The sequence below is a fragment of the Felis catus genome, chromosome X, assembly GCF_018350175.1.
Source record: "Felis catus isolate Fca126 chromosome X, F.catus_Fca126_mat1.0, whole genome shotgun sequence".
Taxonomy (NCBI): domain Eukaryota; kingdom Metazoa; phylum Chordata; class Mammalia; order Carnivora; family Felidae; genus Felis; species Felis catus.
In genome coordinates, this window is record NC_058386.1 from 80,596,010 (window position 1) to 80,614,745 (window position 18,736).

At 38.4% G+C, this 18,736-nt stretch overlaps 1 protein-coding gene across 3 annotated transcripts in view; it reads right to left on the reverse strand.

Annotated features, from left to right (window-relative positions):
- The window catches only part of SYTL4 (synaptotagmin like 4), a 210,671-nt gene that overhangs the window by 188,112 nt on the left and 3,823 nt on the right, over positions 1-18,736 (reverse strand). The window lies entirely within an intron of this gene.

Here is an 18,736-nt window from a genome sequence, read left to right on the forward strand (position 1 = left end):
CTCCGGGGACTATCCAAAATGACGAAACAGAAGAATTCTCCTCAAAAGAAACTCCAAGAAGTAGCAACAGCTAACGAACTGATCAAAAACGATTTAAGCAATACAACAGAAAGGGAATTTAGAATACTAGTCATAAAATTAATCACTGGGCTTGAAAAAAGTATAAAGGACAGCAGAGAATCTATTACTACAGAGATCAAGGGACTAAGAAACAGGAGGAGCTAAAAAATGCTATAAATGAGCTGCAAAATAAAATGGAGGCAACCACAGCTCAGACTGAAGAGACAGAGGAGAGAAAAGGGGAATTAGAAGACAAAATTATGGAAAAAGAAGAAGCTGAATAGGGGCACTTGTACCCCAATGTTTATAGCAGCACTCTCTACAATAGCCAAATCATGGAAAGAGCCTAAATGTCCATCAACTGATGAATGGATAAAGAAATTGTGGTTTATATACACAATGGAGTACTACGTGGCAATGAGAAAGAATGAAATATGGCCCTTTGTAGCAACATGGAGAGTGTTATACTAAGTGAAATAAGCCATACAGAGAAAGACAGACACCATATGGTTTCACTCTAATGTGGATCCTGAGAAACTTAACAGAAACCCAAGGGGGAAGGGAAGGAAAAAAAAAAGAGGTTAGAGTGGAAGAGAGCCAAAGCATAAGAGACTCTTAAAAACTGAGAACAAACTGAGGGTTGATGGGGGGGTGGGAGGGAGCGGAGGGTGGGTGATGGGTATTGAGGAGGGCACCTTTTGGGATGAGCACTGGGTGTTGTATGGAAACCAATTTGACAATAAACTTCATGTATTGAAAAAATAAAACATAAATTTAAAAATTTTTTAAAAAGGAAAAAGAAGAAGCTGAGAAAAGGAGAGATAAAAAAATCCAGGAGTATGAGGGGAGAATTAGAGAACTAAGTGACACAATTAAACGTAATAACATACGCATAATTGGGATTCAGGAGGAGGAATAGAGAGGGAAAGGTGCTGAAAGTGTACTTGAAGAAATCATAGCTGAGAACTTCCCTGAACTGGGGAAGGAAAAAGGCACTGAAATCCAAGAGGCACAGAGAACTCAGACGTAATTTGAAACGATCTTCTGCATGACATATCATTGGTCAAACTGGCATAATACAAGGATAAAGAGAAAATTCTGAAAGAAGCTAGGGATACACATGCTCTAACATATAAAGGGAGACTGGTAAGACTAGTGACGGATTTATCTACTGAAACTTGGCAGGCCAGAAAGGAATGGCAGGAAATCTTCAATGTGGTAAACAGAAAAAATATTCAGCCGAGAACCCCTTATCCAGCAAGTCTGTCATTTAGAATAGAAGGAGAGATAAAGGTCTTCCCAAACAAACAAAAAATGAAGGAATTTGTCACCACTAAACCAGCCCTACAAGAGATCCTAAGGGGGATCCTGTGAGACAAGGTACCAGAGACATCACTACAAGCATGAAACCTACAGACATCACAATGACTCTAAACCCATATCTTTCTATAATAACACTGAATCTAAATGGACTAAATGCTCCAACCAAAAGACAGAGGGTATAGGAATGGATAAAAAAACAAGACCCATCTATTTGCTGTCTACAAGAGACACATTTTAGACCTGAGGACACCTTCAGATTGAAAGTGAGAGAATGGAGAACTATCTACGATGCTACTGGAAGCCAAAAGAAAGCTGGAGTAGCCATACTTATATCAGACAAACTAGGCTTTAAATTAAAGGCTGTAACAAGAGAGGAAGAAGGGCATTATATAATAATTACAGGGTCTATCCATCAGGAAGAGCTAACAATTATAAATGTCTATGCGCCAAATACGGGAGCCCCCAAATATATAAAACAAGTAATCACAAACATAAGCAACCTTATTGATAAGAATGTGGTAATTGCAGGGGACTTTAATACCCCACTTATAACAATGGGTAGATCATCTAGACACAAGATCAATAAAGAAACAAGAGCCCTGAATGATACATTGGATCAGATGGACTTGACAGATATATTTAGAACTCTGCATCCCAAAGCAACAGAATATACTTTCTTCTTGAGTGCACATGGAACATTCTCCAAGATAGATCACATACTGGGTCACAACACAGCCCTTTATAAGTATACAAGAATTGAGATCATACCATGCATACCTTCAGACCACAATGCTATGAAACTTGAAATCAACCACAGGAAAAAGTCTGGAAAACCTCCAAAAGCATGGAGGTTAAAGAACACCCTACTAAAGAATGAATGGGTCAACCAGGCAATTAGAGAAGAAATTAAGAACTATATGGAAACAAATGAAAATGAAAAGACAACAATCCAAACGCTTTGGGACGCAGCGAAGGCAGTCCTGAGAGGAAAATACATTGCAAACCAGGCCTATCTCAAGAAACAAGAAAAATCCCAAATACAAAATCTAACAGCACACCTAAAGGAACTAGAAGCAGAACAGCAAAGGCAGCCTAAACCCAGCAGAAGAAGAGAAATAATAAAGATCAGAGCAGAAATAAACAATACGCAATCTAAAAAAACTGTAGAGCAGATCAACGAAACCAAGAGTTGGTTTCTTGAAAAAATAAACAAAATTGATAAACCACTAGCCAGGCTTCTCAAAAAGAAAAGGGAGATGACCCAAATAGATAAAATCATGAGTGAAAATGGAATTATGACAACCAATCCCTCAGAGATACAAACAATTATCATGGAATACTATGAAAAATTATATGCCAACAAACTGGACAACCTGGAAGAAATGGACAAATTCCTAAACACCCACACGCTTCCAAAACTCAATCAGGAGGAAATAGAAAGCTTGAACAGACCCATAACCAGCGAAGAAATGGAATCGGTTACCAAAAATCTCCCAACACATAAGAGTCCAGGACCAGATGGCTTCCCAGGGGAATTCTACCAGACATTTAAAGCAGAAATAATACCTATCCTTCTCAAGCTATTCCAAGAAATAGAAGGGGAAGGAAAACTTCCAGACTCATTCTATGAAGCCAGTATGACTTTCATTCCCAAACCAGACAGAGACCCCACAAAAAAAGAGATCTACAGGCCAATATCCCTGATGAATATGGATGCAAAAATTCTCAATAAGATACTAGCAAATCGAATTCAACAGCATATAAAAAGAATTATTCACCATGATCAAGTGGGATTCATTCCTGGACTGCAGGGCTGGTTCAACATTCACAAATCAATGTGATACATCACATTAATAAAAGAAAAGAGAAGAACCATAGGATCCTGTCAATCGATGCAGAAAAAGCATTTGACAAAATTCAGCACCCTTTCTTAATAAAAACCCTCGAGACAGTCAGGATAGAAGGAACATACTTAAACATCATAAAAGCCATTTATGAAAAGCCCACAGCTAGTATCATCCTCAATGGGGAAAAACTGAGAGCTTTCTCCCTGAGATCAGGAACACGACAGGGATGCCCACTCTCAATGCTGTTGTGTAACATAGTGTTGGAAGTGCTAGCATCAGCAGTCAGACAACAAAAGGAAATCAAAGGCATCAAAATTGGCAAAGAGGAAGTCAAGCTTTCGCTTTTTGCAGATGACATGATATTATACATGGAAAATCCGATAGACTCCACCAAAAGTCTGCTAGAACTAATACATGAATTCTGCAAAGTCACAGGACACAAAATCAATGTACAGAAATCAGTTGCATTCTTATACACTAACAATGAAGCAACAGAAAGACAAATAAAGAAACTGATCCCATTCACAATTGCACCAAGAAGCATAAAATACCTAGGAATAAACCTAACCAAAGATGTAAAGATCTGTATGGTGAAAAATATAGAAAGCTTATGAAGGAAATTGAAGAAGATATAAAGAAATGGAAAAACATTCCGTGTTCATGGATTGGAAGAATAAATACTGTTAAAATGTCAATACTACCCAGAGCTATCTACACATTCAATGAATTCCCACTCAAAATTGCACCAGCATTCTTCTCAAAGCTAGAACAAGTAATCCTAAAATTTGTATGGAAACACAAAAGAACCCAAATAGCCAAAGTAATTTTGAAGAAGACAAAAGCAGGAGGCATCACAATCCCAGACTTTAGCCTCTACTACAAAGCTGTAATCATCAAGACAAACAGACACGTCGACCAATGGAATAGTATAGAAACCCCAGAACTACACCCACAAAAGTATGGCCAACTAATCTTTGACAAAGCAGGAAAGAATATCCAATGGAAAAAAGACAAGTCTCTTTAACAAATGGTGCTGGGAGAACTGGACAGCAACATGCAGAAGAATGAAACTAGACCACTTTCTTGCACCACTCACAAAAATAAACTCAAAATGGATAAAGGACCTGAATGTGAGACAGGAAACCATCAAAACCCTAGAGGAGAAAGCAGGAAAAAACCTGTCTGACCTCAGCCGCAGCAATTTCTTCCTTGTCACATCCCCAAGGGCAAGGGAATTAAAAGCAAAAATGAACTATTGGGACCTCATGAAGATAAAAAGCTTCTGCACAGCAAAGGAAACAAGCAACAAAACTAAAAGGCAACCAATGGAATGAGAAAAGATATTTGCAAATGACATATCAGACAAAGGGCTAGTATCCAACTATAAAGAACTCACCAAACTCCACACCCGAAAAACAAATAACCCAGTGAAGAAATGGGCAGAAAACGTGAATAGACACTTCTCTAAAGAAGACATCCAGATGGCCAACAGGCACATGAAAAGATGCTCAAAATCGCTCCTCATGAGGGAAATACAAATCAAAACCACACTCAGATATCACCTCATGCCAGTCAGTGTGGCTAAAATGAAAAAATCAGGAGACTATAGATTTGCTGGAGAGGATGTGGAGAAACGGAAGCCCTTGCACTGTTGGTGGGAATGCAAACTGGTGCAGCCGCTCTGGAAAACAGTGTGGAGGTTCTTCAAAAAATTAAAAATAGACCTACCCTATGACCCAGCAATAGCACTGCTAGGAATTTACCCAAGGGATACAGGAATGCTGATGCACAGGGGCACCTGTACCCCAATGTTTATAGCAGCACTCTCTACAGTAGCCAAATTATGGAAAGAGCCTAAATGTCCATCAACTGATGAATGGATAAAGAAATTGTGGTTTATATACACAATGGAATACTACATAGCAAAGAGAAAGAATGAAATATGGCCCTTTGTAGCAACGTGGATGGAACTGGAGAGTGTTATGCTAAGTGAAATAAGTCATACAGAGAAAGACAGATACCATGTTTTCACTCTTATGTGGATCCTGAGAAACTTAACAGAAGTCTATGGGGGAGGGGGAAAAAAGAGGTTAGAGAGGGAGAGAGCCAAAGCATAAGAGACACTTAAAACCTGAAAACAAACTGAGGGTTGATGGGGGGTGGGAGGGCAGGGAGGGTGGGTGATGGGTACTGAGGAGGGCAACTTTTGGGATGAGCACTGGGTGTTGTATGGTAACCAATTTGACAATACATTTCATATTAAAAAAAAAAAAACTTTTATGTGTGTAGCAACAATTCCGGGTTTAACTTAAGCAGTGTCCATGATAGAAGCATCTCTTCCCCTTTTTAAAATCATAAAATCTATACTCCTCAAGGAAAGGATTAAACGTTATTAAAAATTTTTAGAAAAGGAGTTACAACCAGCAGCAGAGTAATACAAATGATTATAAGACACTATTACAAAAAAATTATATGCCAACAAACTGGACAAAAAAATTATAAATGCCTAGAAACATACACTGCTCCTAAACTGAATCAGTAATAAATAGAAAATCTGAACAAACCAATTACTAGTAACAAAATTCAATCAGTAATCCAAAAAATCATAGCAAACAGGAGTCCAGGACCAGATGGCTTCACAGGTGAATTCTACTAAACATTTATGGAAGAGTTAATACCTATCTTTTACAAACTGTTCCAAGAAATAGAAGAGGAAGAAATATTTTCAAATTCATTCTGTAAGATTAGCACTGCCCTAATACCAAAACCAGACAAAGACACTACAAAAAAATTTACAGACCAGTATCTCTTCTGATGGACAGTGATGCAAAAATCCTGACCAAATTATTAGCAAACCAAATTCAACAATACATTAAAATACATTAAGGGGCGCCTGGGTGGCGCAGTCGGTTAAGCGTCCGACTTCAGCCAGGTCACGATCTCGCGGTCTGTGAGTTCGAGCCCCGCGTCAGGCTCTGGGCTGATGGCTCAGAGCCTGGAGCCTGTTTCCGATTCTGTGTCTCCCTCTCTCTCTGCCCCTCCCCCGTTCATGCTCTGTCTCTCTCTGTCCCAAAAAAAATAAATAAACGTTGAAAAAAAAATTAAAAAAAAAATTATAAAAAAAAAGTAATAATAAAATAAAATAAAATACATTAAAACAATACATTAAACTGCTTAAGTTAAACCCGGAATTGTTGCTACACAGATAATAAAAGTTGTTTTTTTTTTTTTTAATACGATCAAATGGGATTTATCCTAGGGATGCATGGATGGTTCAATATCTGCAAACCAATCAACATGAAACGCCATATTAACAAAATAAAGGATACAAATCATATGTTCATCTCAGTAGATGCAAAAAAAGCATTTGACAAAATTCAATATCCATTCAGAATAAAAATTTTCAAAAAAGAGCATTTAGAGGGAACAAACCTCAACATGATAAAGACATTATATGACAATCCCACAGACAACATCATAATCAATCATAAAAAGCTAAAAGCTCTTCCACTAAGATCAAGAACAGGACAAGGATGTCTACTCCCATCATTTTCACTGAACATAGTACTGAAGTCCTAGACACAGCAATCAGACAAAAGAAAGGGATAAAAGCCATCTAAATTGGTAAGGAAGAAGTAAAAACTGTCACTATTTACTGACTGCATGATACCATACGTAGAAAACCCTAAAAATTCCACCAAAAAACTATTTGATGTAATAAATGAATTCAGTAAAGTTTCAGGATACAAAAATATAAAGAAATCTGTTGTGTTTCTATACACTACTAATAAAATAGCAGTAAGAAAACAACACAATTTACAATTGTACCAATGAGGATACAATACCTACGAATAAACTTAATCAAGGAAGTGAAAAACCTGTACTGTGAAAACTTTAAAACATTGATGAAAGAAATTGAAGACTACACAAAGAAAAAGAAACAGAAAGACATTGCATGCTCATGGATTGCGAGAAGAAATATTGTTAAATATTGTTAAATATTGTTAAATATTGTTAAAGCCACCCAAAGCAATCTACAGATCCAATGCAATCTTTAGCAAAATACCAACATTTTTCACATGACTAGAACAAATAATCCTATAATTTGTATGGGAACATAAAAGACCCCAAATAGCCAAAGCAATCTGTAAAAAGAAGAACAAAGCTGGAGGTATAACAATCACAGATTTTAAGATACACTACAAAGCTTTAGTAATCAAAATAGTATGGTAATGGCACAAAAAAAGATACATAGATGAATGGAACAGAAGACCCAGAAATAAACCCATGTTTATATGGACAATTCTATGACAAATTACAAGAATATACAATGGCGAAGGGCACCTGGGTGGCTCAGTTGGTTAAGTGTCGACTCTTGATTTTGGCTCAGGTCATGATCTCACTATTCATGAGATCAAACCCTGTGTCGGGCTCTATGCTGACAGCACGTGGAGCCTGCTTGAGATTCCCTCTCTGCCCATCTCTTTGCCCATACCCCACTCATGCACATGCACTCACTCTCTTTCAAAATAAAGAAACACTTTTTTTTTATAAAAGAATATACAATGGAAGAAGACATTCTCTTCAATAAATGGTGCTGAGAAAACTGGACAGCTACATGCAAAGGAATGAAACTGGACCACTTTCTAACACCATACACAAAAATATATTCAAAATGGGTTAAAGACCTAAATGTGAGACATGAAACCATAAAGTCCTAGAGGAAAACATATGCAATAATATCGTTAACATCAGTCAAGGCAGTATTTTTCTAGATATGCCTCCTCAGGCAAGGGAACCAAAAGCAAAATTAATCTATTGGGACTACACCAAAATAAAAAGCTTTTGTACAGTGAAGGAAACCATCAACAAAACAAAAAGGCAACCTATTGAATGGAAGAAGATATTTGCAAATGATATATCTATAGGCACCTAACATCCATAACCAGCTAACATCCAAAATATATAAAGAATTTCTACAACTCAATACCACAGAAACAAAGAATCCAATTAAAAAATGGGCAGAGGACCCGAACAGTTTTCCAAAGAAGATACACAGACAGCCAATAGACACATGGAAAGATGCTCAACATCACTAATTATCAAGGAAATACAAATCAAAACCACAATGAGATATCACCTCACACACCTGTCAAAACAAAAAATAAGTTTTAGCAAGAATGTGGACAAAAGGAAGCCTTGTGTGTTGTTGATGGGAATAGAAATTAGTGAAACTATGTGGAAAATAGTATGAAGGTTCCTCAAAAATTTAGAAATAGAATTACCATATGATCCAGTAATTCCACTACCAGGTATTTACCCAAAGAAAACAAAAACATTAACTTGAAAAGATATATGCACCCGTAGGTTTACTGCAGCATTATTTACAATAGCCTAGATATGGATGCAACCCAAGTGTCCATCCATAGATGAGTGGATGATGAAGATGTGATACACACACACACACACACACACACACACACACACACACACACACACACAAAGGAATATTACTCAGCCATAAAAAAGAATGAGATTTTACCATTTGCAACCATACCAATGGACCTAGGAAGTATATAAGGCTAAGTGAAATAAGTCAGAGAAAGACAAATGCCATATGATTTCACTGATATGTATATTTTAAGACACAAAACAAATGAACCATCTAAGAGACCATCAAAAAACCAAACTCTTAAAATACAAAACTGTTAGTGGCCAGAGGGGATATGGGTGGGAGGAGGGGTGAAATAAAGAGAATCAAGAGTACAGCTATCTCGGGGGGCGCCTGAGTGGCTCAGTCAGTTAAGTGTTTGACTTCGGCTTAGGTCATGCTCTCACAGCTCATGAGTTCAAGCCCTGCTTCGAGCCCTGTGCTGACAGCTCAGAGACTGGAGCCTGCTTTGGATTCTGTGTCTCCATCTCTCTCTGCCCTTCACGAACTCAGGCTCGCGCTCTCTCTCTCGCTCTCTCTCTCTCTCAAAAGTAAATTAACATTAAAAAATTTACAAAAAAAAGAGTACACTTATCTCGGGACACCTGGGTGGCTCAGTCAGTTAAGCATCTGACTTAGGCTCAGGTCATGATCTCATGGTTTCTGAGTTTGAGCCCCGCATCGAGTTCTACGGTGACAGCTCAAAGCCTGGAACCTGCTTCGGATTCTCTGCCTCCATCTCTCTCTGCCCCTCCACCGTTTGCTCATGCGTGCTCTCTTTCAAAAACAAACATCTTTTTTTCAAAAGCGTAAACTTATCCTGATGGCAAGAGTAATGTACATAATTGTTGAATCATTATACTGTATTGCTGAAACTCATAACACTGTATGTTAATTTTACATCAATACAATTACACATGGATATCTTTAAAGAAGAGTAAACTTAACAAAGGAGGTGCTTTTAATGCTAAAAACTACAGGGGCACCTGGGTGGCTTGGTCGGTTAAGCGTCTGACTTCGGCTCACTTCATGATCTTGCAGTCTGAGTTTGAGCCCCCGTGTCAGGCTCTGTGCTGACAGCTCAGAGCCTGGAGCCTGCTTCCGTTTCTGTGTCTCCCTCTCTCTCTGCCCTTCCCCACTCATGCATGTGTGCGCGCGCACACGCTCTCTCTCTCTCTCTCTCAAAAATAAATATTTAAAAAAATTTTAAATGCTAAACTCTACAAAAGGATTCTGAAAGAAATTAAGGAATACATAAATAGAAAGACACCTCATGTTCATGAGTTGGGAGATTTGATATTGTTTTGATGCTAATACCACTGAAAGCGACCTACAAATTCAAAGCAATCCCTAGTAAACTCCCAATGACATTTTTGCAGAGATAGAAAAATCTATCATAAAATTCACATGGAATCTCAAGGGATTCTGAATAGTCACAATAATCTTGAAAAAGAAAAAAGTTTGAGGTCTCACACTTCCTTATTTCATAACTTACTACAAAACTACAATAATCCAAATAGTTTGATACTGGCATATAGACAGACATGTAGATCAATGAACTAGAGAGCGCAAAAATAAACTCTCACATTTATGTTCAAATGACTTTCAACAAGCGTGCCAAAACCATCCAATGGGGGAAAAAAAGCAGTCTTCCAACAAATAGTGCTGGGACAACTGGATATCCATATGCAAAAGGATGAAGTTGAACCCTTATCTAAACCACATACAAAATTATCTCAAGTTACATCAAAGACCTAAATGTAACAGCTAAACCTATGAAACTCTTAGAAGAAATATAGGAGAAAAGTTTCATGACATTGGATTTGACAAAGAGTTCTTAGATATGACACCAAATGCACAGGCAACAAATAAAAAAGATAAGTTAGACTCCATCAGAATTAAAACCTTTTGTGCTTCAGAGGATACTATCAACAGAGAAAAGGCTACATACAAAGTGGGAAAAAATATTTGCAAGTTATATATCTGACAAGTGATAAGTATCCAGTATAAAAAAAATACTACAACTCAAGAACAAAAAACCAACCCAATTAAAAAATAGAAAAGGGGGAGGAGTTAAGATGGTGGAGGTGTATGGGGACCCTAAGCTGGTCTTGTCCCTAGAACACAGCTAGATATCAAATCATTCTAAACACCCAAAACATCAACCAGAGGTCTGAGAGAACAAAAACTGCAAGTCTACAAGTATAAAAGCAACCACGTTTTAGAAGGTAGGAGATGTGAGAGTTCACTTGGGGGAGATATAACTGTGGGTACAGTGGCGGGGAGGGAGCATGCCTATGGAAGCTACTACAAACTATCATAAGCAGCAGAGTGCAAAATATGAACTTTTAGAAGTCCACTACTGTGGCAGATGCGCCTGACTTAAACATGCTCAGGTGGCGACGTGGGGCAAAATCCCAGGACTGACAAGGTGATCTGAGGATCCCTTGGGTCACAAGAAGGACGGCTGGCACCAACGTGCTTCACTGTTTTCAGGCATAGGAGTCAGGACTCTGGTTGAGGGCAACGAGCCAGGGTGCCAGCTTTCTGCTCCATTTTACCATGAACTCTGAATGGCTGCACGGTTCAAAATTGCTACACAGCTGTGCAACCATACTCCTTACATGGCAAGCAAACGGCAAAAGTGCCCCGAGACCCTCCCCCAGAAGAACAACACAGGTCCATGCCACAGAAGTCCCTAAAATTTGGTGATTTGAAACTCAGTCATACGCCTGAGACAAAAAACTTGGACACAGGCAGGGTGAACACAGGGTTCTGACGGAAACCAGGAAGACAAGACGGGTGACTGATTGCTCTTCTGTGAAGAGTGGGGGATGCGAACTTCCAGCTCCAGGTCTAGAGAGAGGGGTGCCACCACATTCATCCCAACCATCAGCACTAAAAGTCTTCAGGGAGCAAAACAGCGCCAGTGAGCTGGCCAGGAAGCACCCAGATTAGGGAAGTACCAGATTAGGAAGCACCGCTTACACTAAGCCCCACCCCCCTGAGTCCTGCAGGTGCATCTCCACTAGGGCAGGTCCACCTGAGAATCAGTGTAACAGGCCTCTCCCCTAGAAGACCAGCACAAACAACTCACTTGTGCCAAGTCTACTGATCATAGAGTGCTGCAAAGCCTAATCTGGTGAAGAACACAGATATCAAAATCCAAGAAGCACAGAAAATTCCCACTAACTTCAACAAAAGCTGACCATTGCCAAGGCATATGATAGTCAAATTCACAAACTACAGACAAGGAAAGAATCCTGAAAGCAGTGAGGGAAAGACAGTCTTTAACCTACAAGGGTAGAGAGATCAGGTTCACAGCAGATCTGTCAACAGAAACCTAGCAGGCCAGAAAGGAATGGCAGGATATATTCAATATGCTGAATGGGGAAAATATGCAGCCAAGAAGTCTTTGTCCAGAATGGCCATCATTCAGAATAGAAAGAGAAATAATGAGTTTCCCAAACAAACAAAAACTAAGTTTGTGACCACTAAACCAGCCATGTAAGAAATTTTGAGGACTCTTTGAGTGGAAAAAAAAAAAAAAGACCAAAAGCAACAATTACTAGAAAGTACCAGAGAACATCACCAGAAACACCAACTCTACAGGCAAAACAATGGCACTAAATTCACATCTTTCAATAATCACTCTGAATGTAAATGGACTAAATGCTCCAACAAAAGAAATAGGGTATCAGAATGGATAAGAAAACAAGACCCATCTATATACTGCCTACAAGACATTCATTTTAGACCTAAAGACACCTGCAGATTGAAAGTGAGGGGATGGAGAACCATCTATCATGCTAATGGACATTGAAAGAAAGCTGGAGTACCTATACTTATATCAGACAAACTAGATTTAAAGAAAAATTCTTAATGTTTATTTATTTTTGAGAGAGACACAGACAGAGCATGAGCGGGGGAGGTGAAGAAAGAGAAGGAGACAAAGAATCTGAAGCATGCTCCAGGCTCTGGGCTGTCAGCATAAAGCCATACACAGGGCTCCAACCCACGAACCACAAGATCATGACCTGAGCTGAAGTTGGACACTTAACCGATGGAGCCAACCAGGTGTCCCCAACAAACTAGATTTTAAAACAAAGACTGTAACAAGAGATGAAGAAGGGCATGATATCATAATTAAGGGGTCTATCCATCAAGAAGATCTAACAATTGTAAATATTAATGCCCCCAAGTTGGCACCCAAAATATATAAATCTATTAATAACAAACACAAACAAACTCTTTGATAATAATACAATAATTGTAAGGGACTTCAGCACCCTACTTACAGCAATGGACAGCTCAGCTAAGCAGAAAATCAACAAGGAAACAATGGCTTTGTATGACACACTGGACCGGATGGACTTAACAGATATATTCAGAACATTTCATCCTAAAGCAGAATATACATTCTTCTCAAGTGCACATGGAACATTATCCAAAATAAATCACATACTGGGTTACAAATCAGCCCTCAACAAACACAAAAGGACTGAGATCGTATCATGCATATTTTCAGACCACAATGCTATGAAACTTGAAGTCAACCACAAGAAAAAATTTGGAAAGCCCTCAAATACATGGAGGTTAAAGGACATCATACTAAAGAATAAGTAGGTTGAGGTGCCTGGGTGGCTCAGTGCGTTAAGCGTCTGATTTCAGCTCAGGTCATAATCTCATGGTTCCTGAGTTTAAGCCCTGCATCAGGCTCCCTGCTGTCAGCACAGAGCCTGCTTCAGATCCTCTGTCTCCCTCCCTCTTAGCCCCTCTCCCGCCTGTGCTCGCTTGCACTCTCTCTCTCAAAAATAAACATTAAAAGAAGAATGAACTTGTTAACCATGAAATTAAAGAAGAAATTAAATACATGGAAGCAAATGAAAACACCATAGTCCTAAACCTTTGGGATGCAGCCAAGGCAGTCCTAAGAGGGAATTATATTACAATACAGGCCCATCTCAGGAAGCAAGACAGGTCTCAAATATACAACCTAGCTAGCCTTACACCTAAAGGGGCTATACAAGTAACAAATAAAGCCTAAAGCCAGCAGAAGAGAAATACTAAAGAACAGAGCAGACATAAATGACACAGAATCAAAAACAGTAGAACCTATCAATGATACTATGAGCCAGTTTTTTTAAAGAACAAAATTGATAAACCCCTGGTCAGACTTCTCAAAAAGAAAAAAGGACCTAAAGAGATAAAATCATGAATGAAAGAGAAGAGATGATAACCAACACCACAGAAATAGAAACAATTACTAGAGAAAACTATGAAAAATTATATACCAACAAACTGGGTAATCAAGAAGAAATGGAAATATTCCTAGAAACTTACAAACTACCAAAACTGAAACAGGAAGAAATAGAAAATCTGAACAGACCCATAACCAGCAAAGAAATTGAAACAGTAATCAAAAACCTCCCAACAAACAAAAGTCCTAGGCCTGATGGTTTCCCTGGGGAATTCTACCAGACACTTAAATGAAGAGTTAATACCTATTTTTCTCAAACTGTTTCAAAAGATAGAAATGAAAGGAAAACTTCCAAACTCATTCTACAAAGCCAGCATTACCTTGACTCCAAAACCAGAGACCCCACTAAAAAGGTAAGTTACAGGCCAATATCCCTGATGAACACAGATGTAAAAATTTTCAATAAAATATTAGCAAATCAAATTCAACAGAACATTAAAAGAATTTACCATGATCAAATGGGGTGTATTCTTGGGCTGTATACAGGGTTGGTTCAATATCTGCAAATCAATCAACGTGATATACCACATTAATAAAAGAAAGGATAAGAAGCATACGATCCTGTCAATATATGCAGAAAAAGCATTTGACAAAATACAGCATCCATTCTTGATTAAAACCTTCAACAAAGTAGGGATAGATGGAATATACCTCAACATCATAAAGGCCATATACAAAAGACACACAGCTCACATTGTCCTCAATGGGGAAAACCGAGTACCTTTTCCCTATGGTTAGGAACAAGACAAGGATGTCCACTCTCACCATTACTATTTAACACAGTATTGAAAGTTTTAACCTCAGCAATCAGACAACAAAAAGAAATAAAAGGCATCCAAATTGAAGAATTCAAACTTTCACTATTTTCAGATGATATAATCCTCTATGTAGAAAATTCAAGACTCCACCAAAACACTGCTAGAAGTAATACATGAATTCAGCAGTCACAGGATATAAAATCAACATGCAGAAATCTGTTGCATTTCTATACACCAATAATGAAGCAGCAGAAAATGAAATCAAGGAATCAACCCCATTCGCAATTGCACCAAAAACAATTAGATATCTAGGAATAAACCTAACCAAGAGGTAAAAGATCTGAACTATCTAAACTATAGAAGACTTATGCAAGAAATTGAAGAGGACACAAAGAAATGGAAAAGTATTCCATGCTCATGGATTGGAAAAACAAATTGTTAAAATGTCAATACTACCCAAAGCAATCTATACATTTAATGCAATCCCTATCAAAACACCATCAGAATTTCTCACAGAGCTAGAACAAGCAATCCTAAAATTTATATAGAACCATAAATTACCCCAAATAGCCAAAGCAATTCTGAAAAAGAAAAACTAAACTGGAGGCATCAAGATTCCAGATTTTAAGCTCTAGTACAAAGCTTTAGTCATGAAGACAATATAGTACTGGCACAAAAACAGAGACATAGGTCAATGGAACAGAACAGAAAATCCAGAATGGACCTACAACTATATGGTCAATTCACCTTCAACAAAAGAGGAAAGACTATCCAAAGGAAAAAAGACACTCTCTTCAACAAATGGTTTTGGGAAAGCTGGACAGCAACATGCAGAAGACTGAAACTGGACCATTTTCTTATACCATATGCAAAAATTAATTCAAAATGGATGAAAAGACCTAAATGTGAGATAGAATACCATCAAAATCCCAGAGGAGAACAAAGGCAGCAACCTGTTTGACCTTGGCTACAGCAACTTCCTACTAGACACATCACCAGCAACAAGGTAAACAAAAGCAAATATGCACTATTAGGACTTCATCAAGATAAATAGCTTCTGCACAGCTAAGAAAACAATCAATGAAACTAAAAGGCAACCTACAGAATAAGAGAAGATATTTGCAAACGACATACGTAAAAAATGGTTAGCATCCAAAATCTATAAAAAATTTATCAAAACACCCAAAAAGCAAATAATTCAGTTCAGAAATAGGCAGGGGCTCCAGGGTGGCTCAGTCGGTTATGTGTCTGACTCTTGATTTCTACTCAGGTTATGATCTCATAGTCATGAGAACAAGCCCCATATCAGGCTCCATGCTGACCACATGGACTGTGCTTGGGATTCTCTCTCTTCCTCTCTTTGTCCCCCCCAACCCGCAGTCTCTCTCTTCATCTCTCTCAAAATAAATAAAAAGAAAAGAGAAATGGGCAGAAGACATGAATAGACATTTTCCAAAGAAGACATCCAGATGGCTAACCAACACATGAAATATGCTCAATATCACTCATCATCAGGGAAATACAAATCAAAACCACAATGAGCTACCACCTCACACCTGTCAGAATAGCTAAAATTAACAACACAGTAAACAACAGGTGTTGGCAAGGATGCGGGGAAAGGGGAACTGTCTTGCACTGTTGGTAGGAATGCAAACTAGTACAGCCACTCTGGAGAATATATGGAGGTTCCTCAAAAACCTAAAAATAGAATTACCCTACAATCCAGCAATTGCACTATTAGGTATTTACCCAAAGGATACAAAAATACTAATTTGAGGGTGTACATGCACCCCAAGGTTTATAGCAGCATTATCAACAATAGCCAAAATATGAAGAGAGCCCAAATGTCCACTGACTGATAAATGGATAAAGAAGATGTGGTATATATATACAATGGAATATTACTCAGCCATCAAAATAGAATAAACCTTGCAATTTGCAATGATGTGAATGGAGCTAGAATGTACTATGCTAAGCTAAGTAAGTCAAAGAAAGACAAATACTGTATGATTTCACTCATATGTGGAATTTAAGAAACAAAACAGATATGATTTCACTCATGTGGAATTTAAGAAACAAAACAGATGAACATATGGGAAGGGAGAGGGAAAGATGAGAGAGGAAAACAAACCACAAAAGACTCTTAATGATAGAGAACAAACTGAGGGTTGATGGAAGGAGGTGGGTGAGGAATGGGCTAGATGGGTGATGGGTATTAAAAAGGGCACTTTTTATGATGAGCACTGGGTGTTGTATGTGACTAATCACTTAAGTCTCCTCCTGAAACCAATATTGCACTATATTCTAAACTTTAAATTAAAAAAATAAGAAAAGGACCCAAATATACATTTTTCCAGAAAAGATATATAAGTGGCCAATAGCATATGAAAAGATGTTCAACCTTACTCATCACTAGGTATGAGATAATAGAAAATACACATACAGGTCTTTGCACCTGATTCTCCATTTAGAATTCCTAAAACCCTTATAATTTCAAAGTGATAAAAGCACAAGGAGTGTCTCTTATTCTAATATTTGGTCTTTGACGCCATCCCTGATACAGGGCTCCTACGTCCCTTGTAAATTCCTAAGTGATAACTGTATTAGGGGCATCTTTTGCCATAATGAAGCAACTCTGGGTGGGCTCCTGGATGGGGGCTGGTCACCAAATAACCAAGCCATAATTAGATGTTGGAATTGTCAGCCCCTCCACCCCTATCCCCCAGAGAGGGAAGTGAGGCTGGAAATGGAGTTAGTGATTGATCTTGCCTAAGTGATGAAGTAGGTAGGGAGTTCGAGTTCATAGAGCTTCCAGGTAGGTGAACACATCCATATACCAATAGGGTCACACATCCCAACTCTACAAGGACAGAAGCTCCTGTACTCAGGACCTTCCCAGACTTCACCCTATGAATCTCTTCACCTGGCTGTTCATCTGTATCCTTTATCATATCCTTTATTTTTTTTTATTTTTTAATGTTTATTTATTTTTGAAGGAGAGAAAGAGTATGAGCAGGGGAAAGGCAGAGAGAGAGGGAGACGCAGAATCCAAAGCAGGCTCCAGGCTCTGAGCTGTCAGCACAGAAGCCCGACACGAGGCTCAAACCCACAGGCTGTGAGATCATGGCCTGAGCCGAAGTCAGACGCTTAACTGACTGAACCACCCAGGCGCCCCTATCATATCCTTTAATAAACTAGTAAATATTAGCAACTATTTTCCTGAGGTCTGTGAGCTGCTCTAGCAAAGTAACTGAACCCAAGTTTATAGCCAGTCAGTCAGAAGCACAAGTGACAACTTAAACTTGCAACTGCCATCTGAAATGGTGTAAGGGCAGTCTTGTGGGATTAGCCCTTAACCTGTGGGAATCTGACACTATCTCCAGGTGTCAGAATTGAGTTAAACTATGGGACACCCAGCTAGTGTTACAGAGAATTGCTTGCTGTGGGGAAAAATTCCCACACATTTGGCAACCAGAAATGTGAAAAGTAAATTATTCTGAGTGAAAATAAAGGAGACAGGAGAGGAGAACAGTAAGTTTTACAATATAGTAGTGAAATGCAAATCAAAACCACAATGGAATACACTTCACAACTATTAGGGTGGCTTTTACTCAAAAAAGAAATAAGTAAATAAAAAATATTGGTGAGGATGAAATGGGAACCCCTACGTATTGCTGATGGGAATGTGAAATGGTGAAGCCTCTGTGGCAAATGGTATGGTAGTTACTCAAAAAATTAAACATAGAATTACCACACGATCTAGCAATTACACCTCTGGATATATACCCAAAAGAATTTAAAGCAGGAACTCAAACACAATACGTATTTGTACTCCCATGTTCATAGCAACATTATCCACAATAACCAAAAGATGGAAGCGACCCAAGTGTCCATAAAAGGATGAATGGATAAACAAATTTTGGTATGTACAGACAACAGAATATTACTCAGTCTTAAAAGGGAAGGAAATTCTGGCACATGCTACAACACGGATGAACCTTGAAGACACTACGCTAAGTGAAATAAGCCCGTCACAAAAGGAAAAATAGTGTTAATA